The sequence below is a fragment of the Rhodamnia argentea genome, chromosome 6 (genome assembly GCF_020921035.1).
Source record: "Rhodamnia argentea isolate NSW1041297 chromosome 6, ASM2092103v1, whole genome shotgun sequence".
In the NCBI taxonomy this organism is placed as follows: domain Eukaryota; kingdom Viridiplantae; phylum Streptophyta; class Magnoliopsida; order Myrtales; family Myrtaceae; genus Rhodamnia; species Rhodamnia argentea.
In genome coordinates, this window is record NC_063155.1 from 27,357,581 (window position 1) to 27,370,439 (window position 12,859).

The 12,859-nt window shown below is 37.2% G+C and overlaps 1 pseudogene; it reads right to left on the reverse strand.

Annotated features, from left to right (window-relative positions):
* Positions 1-3,286: 3,286 nt before the first annotated feature.
* On the reverse strand, positions 3,287-12,406 carry LOC115756160 (annotated as a pseudogene).
* Between the last annotated feature and the right edge of the window lie 453 nt (positions 12,407-12,859).

The following is a 12,859-nucleotide window of genomic DNA, read 5'->3' on the forward strand; positions in this document are numbered from 1 at the left end:
TGAATTATTGACAATTGCATGCGAGAAAACATAGGCATTTTAAACACATGGAGAACGTGTGAACAAAGGTTACCTAAAAAAGGAATATTCAATCTGGTAGAAATCTTATCAACCGATAAAAAGTAAGTCACGCAATACATGACTACCCCTACCCTTTGCCCGGCAGAATATCCATTACTCTTGTGAGTTATGGGTCCACTATATCTCGCGTTGTTTTCTGACGATAAAGTGAATTATTAAATACTTTGACTCAATTCTAGATAATCATTTTAGAAATAAAAAAAAATTCTTAGCTTCAACATGAAATTAAAAGATTTGAGCATTTATGTTCTTGATACATTGAGGTTCTTTGAAACTCCCTATGACGTGAGATTGACTTATTGGGCATACGTCTCTAAAATTGCATGTCATCTATGTCTTACCCATAGATAGTAGAAAACCATCTCTCCTGAATTTTGCTTGGTAATATATTACAATGGATTACAACAAGATTAAACATCTTTTGTTGCTGAGCCTCACGAACAAACCACTCCGCATGCGGTTGTTGACACTCGATTTTTTTATCATTCAAATTTTAGAAAAATAATAATAAAAATGATAAAATTAAAAAAAAAATCAATTTTGGAGTCGTTGGCCACACCTAAGGGATCTATTGTTGAACAAATCTACAATTCTTTTCCTTCAATTTCTGGAATTTCTTTCCATTTAATTATGGCCGAAAATAGAGAAAAATACCAAACGAGGTCAAAAAAATATGAACAAATAGTCATTCACCTCATTTTAATTCCAATTGCATTTTTTCAGCTTCAATTTTACAAAATTCAATTTGGGTCCTAATTTTCCCCAATGGAGGGGAGTCATACCCAAATTGAGTCAAAACTATAAATTGAGTCTTTTCTTGTCATTTTCTCGTCTCAAGTCAGCTATGACATTTGATCTGGAGACTATCAATTACATATGGGTCAAGCCAATTTTATGATTTGAGCATAGTGATAATTTTCCCCAATTTCTAGGGCATTTTGGACCAAATTTGGGGGGTTTTGTCCAATTGGCCATTTTCGATCAAATCTGAAGCCTAATCTAGACAAAATTGATTATGGACAACTAATTGGTGGCATCAATTTTACAAGAAACGGCCATTAAAAGTTTTAATGGCCTTCGACAAAAAAAAACTTTTAATTGGCCAATTTAAACATAAAATTGGCACATCAATTGGTCAAAATTCCCCCATACCTAGGCCCTAAATGTGCCCTAGATTCCAATTTTAACTTCAATTTCATGAAAAGAAGTCAAATTAGGACCGAATTAGAACATTTTTGCCAAATCGGGTCGGCTAGGTCAGACTCGACCCAACTCAACCAACTTGACCCGACCTTCATAGAACCATTTTGGTTTTGCTTTCTCGCGTGCCTAAGAACACCGAAGCTGCGGTGAGCCTCTCGGTCACCGTCACCGTTTGTGGAGGAATCAAGCAGGCCCAGGCCACTACCCACCATCACTCGAGTGTTAGGCGTGCGGCGACCGACGTCGAGCCGGATCAATTGTCATCCACGCCACCGCGGTGCGTGCTCTGTTTTTGCTCAATATTGATCGTGATCGTTGGCTCGATTTGATTTTGATCCAACCAAGCCAATCTAGGGGATATGTAATGCCGATTGAGGTCTAAGTTGCACGAATATTGCTTTCGTTTTGATCGATTTGGTCTGCTGACCAACAATTGTTTCACCTTTTCACGCTTTTGATAACTACATGCCATGCGTTTGATGAAATGCCTCGATGAGATCCGATTTCTTGCGTGGCCTTTAATCGCAGGCTACCATCTGTCGACGGTTGTTAGTCCGTGGCACCGGCTAAGGTTCGGGAGGTAAGAATAGCTCAAGTAAGCTCTCGATTCATACTCGAAATCGGATCTCATTGATGCATTTCAGCATGTAGTTATCAAAAGCGGGAAAAGGTAAAACTACTATTGGTCTGCGGACCACATCAATAAAAAAGAAAGCGATATTGTGCAACTCAGACCTTGATCGATATTACCTATCCCCTAGCTTGGCTCGATTTGATCAAAATCAAACTGAACCAACAAACAACCATAGTCACTATCAAGCGAAAATAGAGCACGCTGGTGGGAAGGAGAGGACTGACTTGTTTCATCGTTGCGACGACGTCAACGGCAGTGGATCTTGCTCGATGTCGGTCCAGCAGCTGAGTAACACTTGAGCAATGGTGGATCGTGACTTGGACCTGCTCGATTCCTTCACTAATAGTGGTGGCGACTGAGAGGCTCATTGTTCCAACAATGATCAAATTGAGCTCCTCTAGCTCGAGACTCTCTCTCTAACTTCTCTCTAGCTAGACTCCTTCAGCTCGGGATACGTAGAACCAAGTCCAAAGATATTCCCACCCGAAATTTGTTACACCAGCTGACACCCCGTGATTGTCACGCGTTCGTGCCAGCTGGTCGACATTGGAAACTTCTGGGCAACTGGCCGGAGGTCTTAAGTTGGCTGGATCTTCTCTAATTTGTGCCAATTCCTACGTTGCAGCTTCGATATTCTTAGGCGCACAAGAAAGAAGAACCAAAATGGTTATGTAAAGACCGGGTCAAGGGGGTCACGTCGGGTTTGACCCGGCCGACCTAGTTTGGCAAAAATGTTCTAATTTGGTCCTAATTTGACTTCTTATCATGAAATTGAAGCTAAAATTGGAATCTCAAGCACGTTTAGGACCTAGGTATGGAGGAATTTTGTGTTTTTGGCTCAATTTGGGTATAGCTCACATCGATTGGGAAAAGTTAGGATCCAAATTGAATTTTGTAAAACTAAAGCTGTAAAAATGCAACTGGAATTAAAATGAGATGAATGACTATTATTTCAGATTTTGCTGACCTCGTTTGGTATTTTTCTTAATTTTTTTCCAAAACTAAATGAAAATAAATTCCAGAAATTAAAGAAAAAAAGTGTAGAAGATTATTTTTGTTAAAAAAATGGACCCCTGAGGTGTGGCTAAGGACTCCAAACTTGATCTTTCAAATTATAATTTCTTCTTGATTTTTATTATTTTTTTTAAATTTAAATGATAAAAAATCAAGGGTCACATATTGCATTTGGAAAAGAGAAGAAAGTACACTACGAGAATGAAGGGAAAAGTGCATTTGGAATTGGAAGTCCTAAAATTTATCACGAAAGTATAATTGAGTTTTAAAAACTCGCAAAAAAAAATACAATTATGTCATAAAACTTGTTAAATTAGTGCAATCAAATCCTCCAATTAACTCCGTCCAATTTAGCTAACGAAAAATGCCGACGTGACATTTTATCTTATTATTTTTATCATTCCATTTCCTACATAGTGAAGACGACCCCAACAGGCCATCCCCACCCTCTCGGCCCTTCATGACCATGGTAGGGCGGCGACTATGTATCAATGAAGACCCCAACAGGCCATCCCCCACCCTCACTATCCCTTTGACGGAAAATTAAGAATGAATTTAAAAGAAAAACTATGTAAGGCCAAGAGAGTTATTTAGCGAAAACTAGAAAAAGAAAGTGGAGAGAAAGTGCTTGTGAAGATAAAATGTTGCAACGGACCGGTTGATCTAGCCTTCCCTTACTTGACCTTAGTCAGCCTTAGTCACCACACTCACAAGGATTCTAGGGAGAAAAGTTCTTAGAGAGAAGCTCTGGAAATGATACAAGTGAGGAGGAGGGAACACTTATATATACAAGTAACCTCTAATTTCAAAGGGCAACAGGGGAAATATATACTATTTTAGAGTGTTCTTGGAGTCAATGTGGGTAGTTGATAGATTGGAAGATAGAACCTCCACCGCCTTTAGATTAAGAAGAAATGTACCTACTTCAACCAAAAAAAGGGCTGCCCCCTATTCAAATCAAAAGAAGAACCTCCCCTTACTTACGAAGAAGTAGCTTTATGGCTCGCCCAATCTTCTTGGATCATCCTTAGTCCTTCGTGCATTGAAAACCTCTGGACCGTGATAAATGCCCCTCCCAAGAACTCCCCTTGCACATATATTGAAATATTAACTTGTGTGTAGCCACAACCAAAAAGTTTAACGATCACAACACTATCAATATATATATTTGTAAAAGTAAAACTTTGATATTGTAGATTGCTTAATCGTTTGCTTATAATAACATTTGTAATAATCTCTCTAATTTCTTGATTATCTAAATAAATTTGCAAAGTTTACAAAGTTTTATTATAGACATTGCACGCTGGACAAAAAGTTCAAGACTGTATTGAACAAATTAAAAGTTCAAGGATGACATTGTACATTAGATCAAAATTCAAGGACCATTTATGTAATTGTTTTTTGATTAAACGAGTTGAGAGCGAGTTCTTTCCAAACCCACTAAAACCTACCATTAATTGGTCGTTGCTTTATTAAACCCGTTCTTACCTATATTTCAAATCTTAGGCAACCCATATATCACCCCTAAACCATTAAAATATGAGTTGTAAAATCGATTTATGACTCATTTTGACACCTCAAAATCCAATATAAGACTTTCGTACTATATCCTGCGAAATAGAGTCAACATGAGTTAAATGCATCGTTTGATCTAGAGATGGCCGGTTCCGGGCCGGATCCCGAGCCGATTCCTTCCGGTTCCTTTTTTAATTTTAATTTTTTAAAAAATAAATTATAAAATAAACATAATAAATTATAAATTATAAAATATAATCAAATTGTACATTGTAATAAAATGTGGGGAAAAAAAAGAGAGAGGAGGAATGGGCTTGAACTTAATGAATTATCATTAAGCGCCTACATATCTTCTTGGGGATAGAAGAATCAAAGTCCATGTAGTTCTTTTACCTTTGATAACCCCAACTTACCTCATCGTCAATCGTCGCTACCCGTTGTGGTACCCGTGGCGGTGGTATCTTCACAATCTTCGCTAAAAAATTCGTGCTCTCGATCCAGCTCTTGGTGTCGAAATTTCGTCCTTGTCCAATCGTCGACACAAGCTTGAGCTTCCACGGACTCCGTGCCTAATCTTGAACGGCGAGAGTCCAAAACTAATTCTCCAGCGCCAAATGATTGTTCAACCGCAACTGTTGAAGAAGGGGTTGCTAATATCTGGCGAGCGATGAGGATGAGAACTGGGTAATCGATTTGGTGACTCTTCCACCACTTTAGGATTTCGAAATCTGTACTATGTTCTGCATCATGAAACTCAAATTGAGTGGTTAAATATTTTTCTAATTCAGAAATACTACCTGTTGCCCATTTTTGTTTTTTTTTTTTTGCCTACTCTTAAGCATATTATACCCTCTACTAAGTGAACTATCACCTTCGCTACGTGAGGCAGTAGATTGCAAAAATCCAGAATCACTTGAACCATATTTACTACAAAATTCTCCATATAATACTACTATAGATTCTTTAACATCTTCTTGTATATTTGAAATATCTATTTAATCTTTCAAATGTAAACAATCATGATAATACACATTCAAATAATCTAGTAAACCGTCTAATTTAATACGTGGATCAAAAACAATACCAACTAAATAGACAAAAGGAATTTGTAAATAATAATGCAACCATTTTTCTCGCATTACTAAAATAGTTCGAGCTAATTTAGTATCATTTTCATATTCACTAAAAACACTACCAATAGTAACACACTCTATTAAAAATAAATGCGTAGTAGGATAATAAATACCAGATACAGTTTTAGTAGCATCATTAAAAATTTTCAAAAAATCTAAATTTTTTTTGCAAACGTTCCAATGTTGCGGAAGTAAAGTAATTTCGGGAATCTTTTGTGAAATAAACATACATAATAAATCTTTGTAATCAAAAGTTTGCCGAAGCAACTCGTACGTAGAATTCCAACGAGTCGGAATATCTTTTGGAAATCTTCTTGTCATTCTCCCATGTTGTTTACAAAATTTTCCCCATGATTTCATAAAATGGGGACTTCTCCATAAAAATTTAATTGCATCCTTTATTGGGGCGAGAGAAGTGTCAAGAGTTCGTAAATCATCTTATACACATAAATTTAAAACATGACGATCACATCTAATGTGAAAAAATTGTCTACCAAAAGTGGGTTTGCAAATATTTTCTAATTCGGGAATAGAAGCGGTATTTGCGGCGGCATTATCAAAACCAATTGAAAATACTTTATTTATCAAATTATATTCTTCTAAAATTTGCCTAATTATTCTATAAATATTATGAGCCGAATGTCTTTCATTAAAAACTCGAAATGTAATAAGTCTTTTTTGAATGGTCCAATCGTCACCTATCCAATGACACGTGACACCCATATACGAATGAATTTGCCAAGGATCACTTCAAATATCGCTACCTATATGCACACGTCCATTGAATTCCGCAAAAAATTTTGCTAAAGATTTTTTTCCTTTTTTATAAAGATGAAAAACTTCGCGTTTAAGAGTACTTTTTGGAATTGTTGGTGCTTGAGGAACCAACGCAGTATTTTTCAAATATTTCATATTAAAATTTTCACCAATATTAAACGGAGCATGATCAAGGGCAAACATATTCAGCTAATGTTTGTTTATAAAGTGCATCGGTGTAACGGAGTATAGGATGAGGATTAGAAGTGGCGTACCCAAAAATCTGTTCTTGCGTATTGTCCATTCCCGCTTGCGTTGGATGTTTTTTCGTTAGATGCGAACGGAATGTTCCGTAGCTGTTTCCTTTCGTAAATTTATATATTTGCGAACAATATTTACATTTTATATTATACTTACATTTGCCTTCATCACGTACCTTATCGAAGTGTAGCCATAAGTCGGATGTATTATCTCGGCTCTTCCGTTCTGGCTCATTTGCCGTTGACTTTTTTTTCGACACCGGTGGGAGGATGAAAACTTTCTTGTGTTGGAATGTGCTCGACGTTCGGAATCGGGACATAGTTGATAATATCGTCGTTGTCTTCTTAACATGCATACTCACGAGGATCATATTCGGGAATGGGATTATCGAAATCTCCCATAGTCATCTTGCCCTTGTCGGCATTTCTGCTTCCACTTGCCATTTTTTAGAGAATTGATCGGAAATCCGATTAAGAGAATTGAGGCGGGATTGAGAGAATTGAGCGAATTGAGAGGATTTGAAAGAATTTGAGAGAATTTGTGAGAAAAATGAAAGGGAGAGGATAGATATTTACAGGCAAGAATTAAAAATAATTCACAATTTTTTTTTTGAAGGCAACGACTAATTCAATAGTCGGTTCCGGACCCACGATTCCAAATGGCCACCTCTAGTTTGATCTAACGTGCGGCTAGCCAAATCCAACCCTACAAATTCTTTTGCCACCTTTAGTTAAAACAATAATTTATGAAGAATCGTTCTGAATTAGAAAAAATAAATTGAGATGGAAATGCACCATGAAACGTCCCTATCTGTCATTGAAAGAAAAAAAAAAGCCCCTATTTAAGTGCTTAATTTGAATCCATCAAATTCTGTATTCAAATAACAATGTCACCACTTGTATTCACCGTGGGATTTGAGTTTGTTAATGTTACCCTGTGAATGGACCCTCATTCGGTGTGCATGGATGGGCCAGTTAGCGTGCATCCATGGGTCCACTCAAATGGCAGAGTTCCGACATCCGTTGTATAACCCTTGCCCCAACTTTCCATTCCCATTCCATTCAAATCGATCGACGTACACATTGAATTTTTAACCATTCTAGGAAAACAAAAGTTTAATAATTAGCCATATGGTAAAACAATGACCTTCTCACACTACACTATTGCTGTAACATGAGGACTCGGGCCCGTATACATAAGCTGTGGATTATGCGGGACCTATTCATGGGACCCGCATTATTTGGTTAAGATACAGGAGGGTTAAGTAAATTCGCAATTCAAACAAGACTTTGCCAATGGAGAGAGTGAGTCCACAAAAAGAGAAACTCTTAGATGTATTTTGAGACTATTGTTAGTATTGCGGGACCATCTACTCAACGAATCACGAAATATCAAATTTCATCGAATTTTTTCCAGAGAAAAGATAAGTAATTCATAAATTGAAGCCTTGCTGTTAATTCACTGGTTGGTTATACAACAATTAATAATCACAAAACTTCCCCTTAATAACCTTAAGAAATTGACCGACTGATCAATCGCTTTAGTTGGATACGTCGGATCTCACATTCCAACCTTATTCTCCGTCGCCTAGAGCGATCTTTTGAGAATGATAGCCACTCTATTGAGCCATATTCGATAATGCAGAGATATGCATTTCGTTCTTGTGACTACTCGAGCTGCCATTTCAAATACCTCATGTAATTGAAAAAAAAAACTGAGAGAAAAGGAAAATTTGCCCGTAGTAAACGAGAAAGTACATTATGTGGGACGTTTATACCATGTAAAAACAACACTTTTGGGTCTAAAAGAAGTTGAAGTGATGTTTGAAAACTCAAGCGATAAATGTACCGAAATACATGCTACGTAGTGTTAATGTGATTTGTCGATCGTGCAACCAACCTACAAAGTATAGTTTTCCACAGTGAAATGACTGCCCTTGGCTTCGTTGAAAGACCACAATGATCCCTCAATTTATAAGCTGAGAATGAGCACGTTAAATAAAATCGCATGCTCTCGTCTCCTCTCATGGGGCATGTAGCGACGTTGGATTGAAGTCTCCGGAAAAATGTTACATAGATCCGTCTATTTACAGTTCATCGCCTTATTTAGGGAAAAATTATCAAAAAAGTCCTAAAACTATAACACTTTTATCAATTCATTCCCAAATCTTTTAATTTTGTCAATTTAGTCCTAAACCTTTTACATTTGTACCAATTTAATCCTACATCTTTTTTTTATGTCAATTCAGTCCGTTCGACCAATTTTGACCGACAGGAGCGAAAGTCAATTTTAAATATTTTATTTTATTTTATTTATTTTCATTTATTTTATTTTATTTTGTTGTTCATCTTCTTCTCCCTTCTTTCTCCAGAGGGGTTCTCGCTGCCCCTGGTGCCACCATCGTAGGACGAGGCCGAGCCACCCATGACTAGGAGAGGTCCAGCCTCGTCCAGCGATGGCGACAGCCGAGTCTCGCTATTGTCCAGCTGGTGCCACAGCTGTTTATGAATGAAATGGTTGGGGAAAACTTATGAGATCATATCTGCACCACTCAAATGCTCGACACATGCCTTGAAATTTTGTGCCTGACCTGCTATTTATGAATGAAATGCCTGCGAAAAGGATGTGGTGGATCAAGACGCCGCCTGTCGCGGAAGAATCCGCATTTCACGTTTTCAGGATGCCACCCTTCGCGGAAGGAGCCACATTTTGATATGACCAAATGAAAAATCTCAATTGGACCAAAAAAAAAAAAAAAATGAAAAATCTCAACACAATCTCATAAACTATTTCTTGACAAAGCAGGAGAAATCACCCCATGGACAATCTGTTTCTCCAAAGGAGAGAACCAACAAGTGGACAATCTCATCATGGTTTACTAACTTTCTCTATGAATCTGCAACTAGAACTCCATACCGGCATGTGATCACGATTCACAAACATCGTCCTGTGATTATCGTCGACATTTACATTGTCTTAGCGACAGCGGCGCTAGCCTCATCCAGTGCCGGTGGCAGTGGTGGCGAGGTTCTTGCCGATCCTCTGGAGGAAGGAGGAGGAAGCAGATAAATAGTAAAAAGAAAAAGAAAAACAAGAAAAAATAATAAAAAATGGAAATATATTAAAATATTATTAAATTTTGCCCCGTCAGTGTCGGTCAAATCCACGTTAGCACTGGCCTGCCAAAAATTCAGGATTGAATTGATACAAAAAAGGTTTATTGCTGAATTAACACAAATATAAAAGGTTTAGGACTATAATGGTAAAAGTACAATAATTTTATGACTTTTTTGACAATTTCCCCCCTTATTTAGCATATCAATCTACTAGATCAATCTTATTATATTTAGTAATTATCGTTACTTGTTTAATAAATCGCAATCGTATCGCATGTCACCAATAGATGTCATTTATATCATCCAGTGCGTTTATTTCTTGGGATTCTCAAATGCATATTAAAAATCATGATATTTGATTGGGTGGGAGATTTCATATTTCTCACTTACAGCAATCAGTTAAAAAAATGTGGTTTCCCGGAATCCCTTGGGCAGCATGTCTAGAACTAATAAGGTCTAGGAAGCCATGGTTTCCAGCTTGAGGCAATCCACAAACTACGTCATTTACACAATTCCTCGATTCAACCTTATACTCCGCAAAGATTCATTCATTAATTATTCCATTAGAAAAGACATAACAGAGCTTTGTAGCTTATCAAGCATGGATAGTTATTTGTTATGTGTGATTGCACTGACGTGTTTTACTCATGAGAGGGTAGGATTGTCGTGCAGGTGGGGCTGGAGGTGGGTGGACAGAAAGAAAACAAGAAAAATAAAGAGATAGAGAAGATGAGAGACAAGCAAAATCAAGCTGACTATTTAGAAGTCCTCAAAATGAGGACTGACAATTGGATTAATGCCCAAAACTATTCAAATTTAAGAGAGTACAAGGAAATTTCAAAAGTACCTTCACTTTTGAAACCATATGATATCTGACCAACGCTAATTACCAAGTAACAAACCCTAAAACTTGATATCGTGAAATGAAAAATCTATCTTCTATCCACGAAACCATGGATGCAATCTTTTGCAATACTTGTTTCTCTGAAGGGGAGGTCCATTCTTGATACCTATGGAGACTCCCTGTGAAATCTGTGAAGAGTTCATCCACTCCAATCTTGTTTATCCAATAATCATATTCGAGGTACAGGGTCTTGATGGAAGTGAAAATGCAAGAACGAATTCTCATTGCGGTAAGTGTAAGGGTGCACCTGCAACAAAAAACCAGAATTCATAACCAAAAGCAATTTTGTGCCTTTGCAGTATTGTATGAATTGGAATGCTCACCTACATGCCAAGAGCATGTGCTTTCGCTATGTGATTAGTCAGTTTCTACAAATAATTACCTACTGAAGGAACAACCGTATCCTTCCATGGTCCGATTCCCATCACATAATCCTTGATATAATTAAAATAACTGTCCGAAGTAATTTCGTAGTATGTTTGCACAAAGTTGTAATTTCATTAGAAAGAAAACAAAATATATAAATCACATTCAAAACTAAACTAACCGGGATAAGAAAGAGGTCGAACCTTATTAGTGTCCTCTGTTCATATGGTAGATCATCAATCAAGGAAACTTTCGGCAAGCTTGTGAGATTGGAAATATATACAAGTGAAGTGGGCACAAAGCTCTGGATAAAGGCAAGTCGCTTCAGCAAGACTTTCGACAGGTATGAACCATTGTATCCAAATTTTTGGAGAGTTTCTATGAATCTGTCTTCGAGCTTCTTTCCATCGGACCTGTTCTAAGAAGTATGAAACATTGTATCCAAATTTCTGGAGAGTCTCTACGAATCTGTCTTCGAGCTTCTTTCCGTCAGACCTGTTCTAAGAAGTATGAGTTGCTGATGACTAGCAATAGTGTTTTGCAAATGAGAGCCAAAAATATATAATATTATCAACAACTAGCGTACATGTTTGTTAACAAAAACCGGATTTTTTATCTCTGGATAAATTCCAACTATTTTTTTCGCATCAAGCACAATTGAGATGAACTCCTCAAAGGTAATCGGTAAAAACTTAGGTCTGATCAGAATAAATAGCGACTTTGATTTTGCTCTTAAATGGTCGGAATAAATAAATAGCGAGTTTGAAAAAGGCAGTCGTGAACCAACCATTGTATTGCTGATCCCGGAAAGCATATCATTGCTTGTTTTCAACTCTTTCAGAGTGAAGTCAACTTCACATGACCAGATTAGCTATTAGCTATATAAATAGATAAACTTCACAACTAACTTCGTATGTCCTTTTTCGGTCGGCAAACTGTTTACATTCCGCAACATCGGTTCTATGTCCAGCGTTACGTCATGATTGCAGACCAAGATTCCATAGGCCTGGATATCTGTTTCTATGAAATCTGCTCCCTCTTCAATTGCTCTCTGTCATTAACAAGTCAAACATTGCATTAACTCAGATCCATTCATCCGTGCTTAGTTCCAATCGAAATTATTATTGCCAAAAAACTGAAGTGACCGCTTGACAAAGAAAGAAAACGAAAAAAAAGAAATCATCAAATTGGTAATCATATGAAATATGAAAACATAGTAGAAACCAGAAAAGATCTGTGAAGCAAGATTTTACCATGTAACCGGCAGCCGTTTCATCTGGAAACTCCCCGTTCGACCCTCGATGCACCATATTGTATGGGCGAAATGTTTGGAAGGGTTGTTTTTCGTCTTGAGGACACTACTCTGCAGTGGATACGTCAACGGTCTTCCAGCGCTTACATTAGCAAGCTTGGAAGTTAACATTACCGCAAAAACCACACAACCTGCGAATTCACTATATATATAAAATTCGGTAACTATGGCCAACATGAGCAACTAAACCAGAAAGTCAAATAAAAAAAATGCAACAGAGATATGCATCTGCGTTTTTACTAATCAAGGCCATGTTTCCCTTCATCTTGACTTGCTCTGTAGCTACTGTTAGAGTCCCTGTTTTGCTTTCATCCTCTCTTTGTTGCGGTCAAGCTCATAAAGAGTTGGAGATTTGCCTTCTTGTTATACACTAAAAATCTGCATTCAAACTTTCAAGATTTGGTAACCGTGGAAAAGATTCGGCAATTTGTTGCGATCATAAAAAATCAGATTTTCAATTCTTTTCTATTTCTATTTTTATGATTCTAATTGACATGACACATACGCGTTTCCAAATGGGGTAATATACTAATGTTGATACTGATGTTTTAATTGATACAAAGT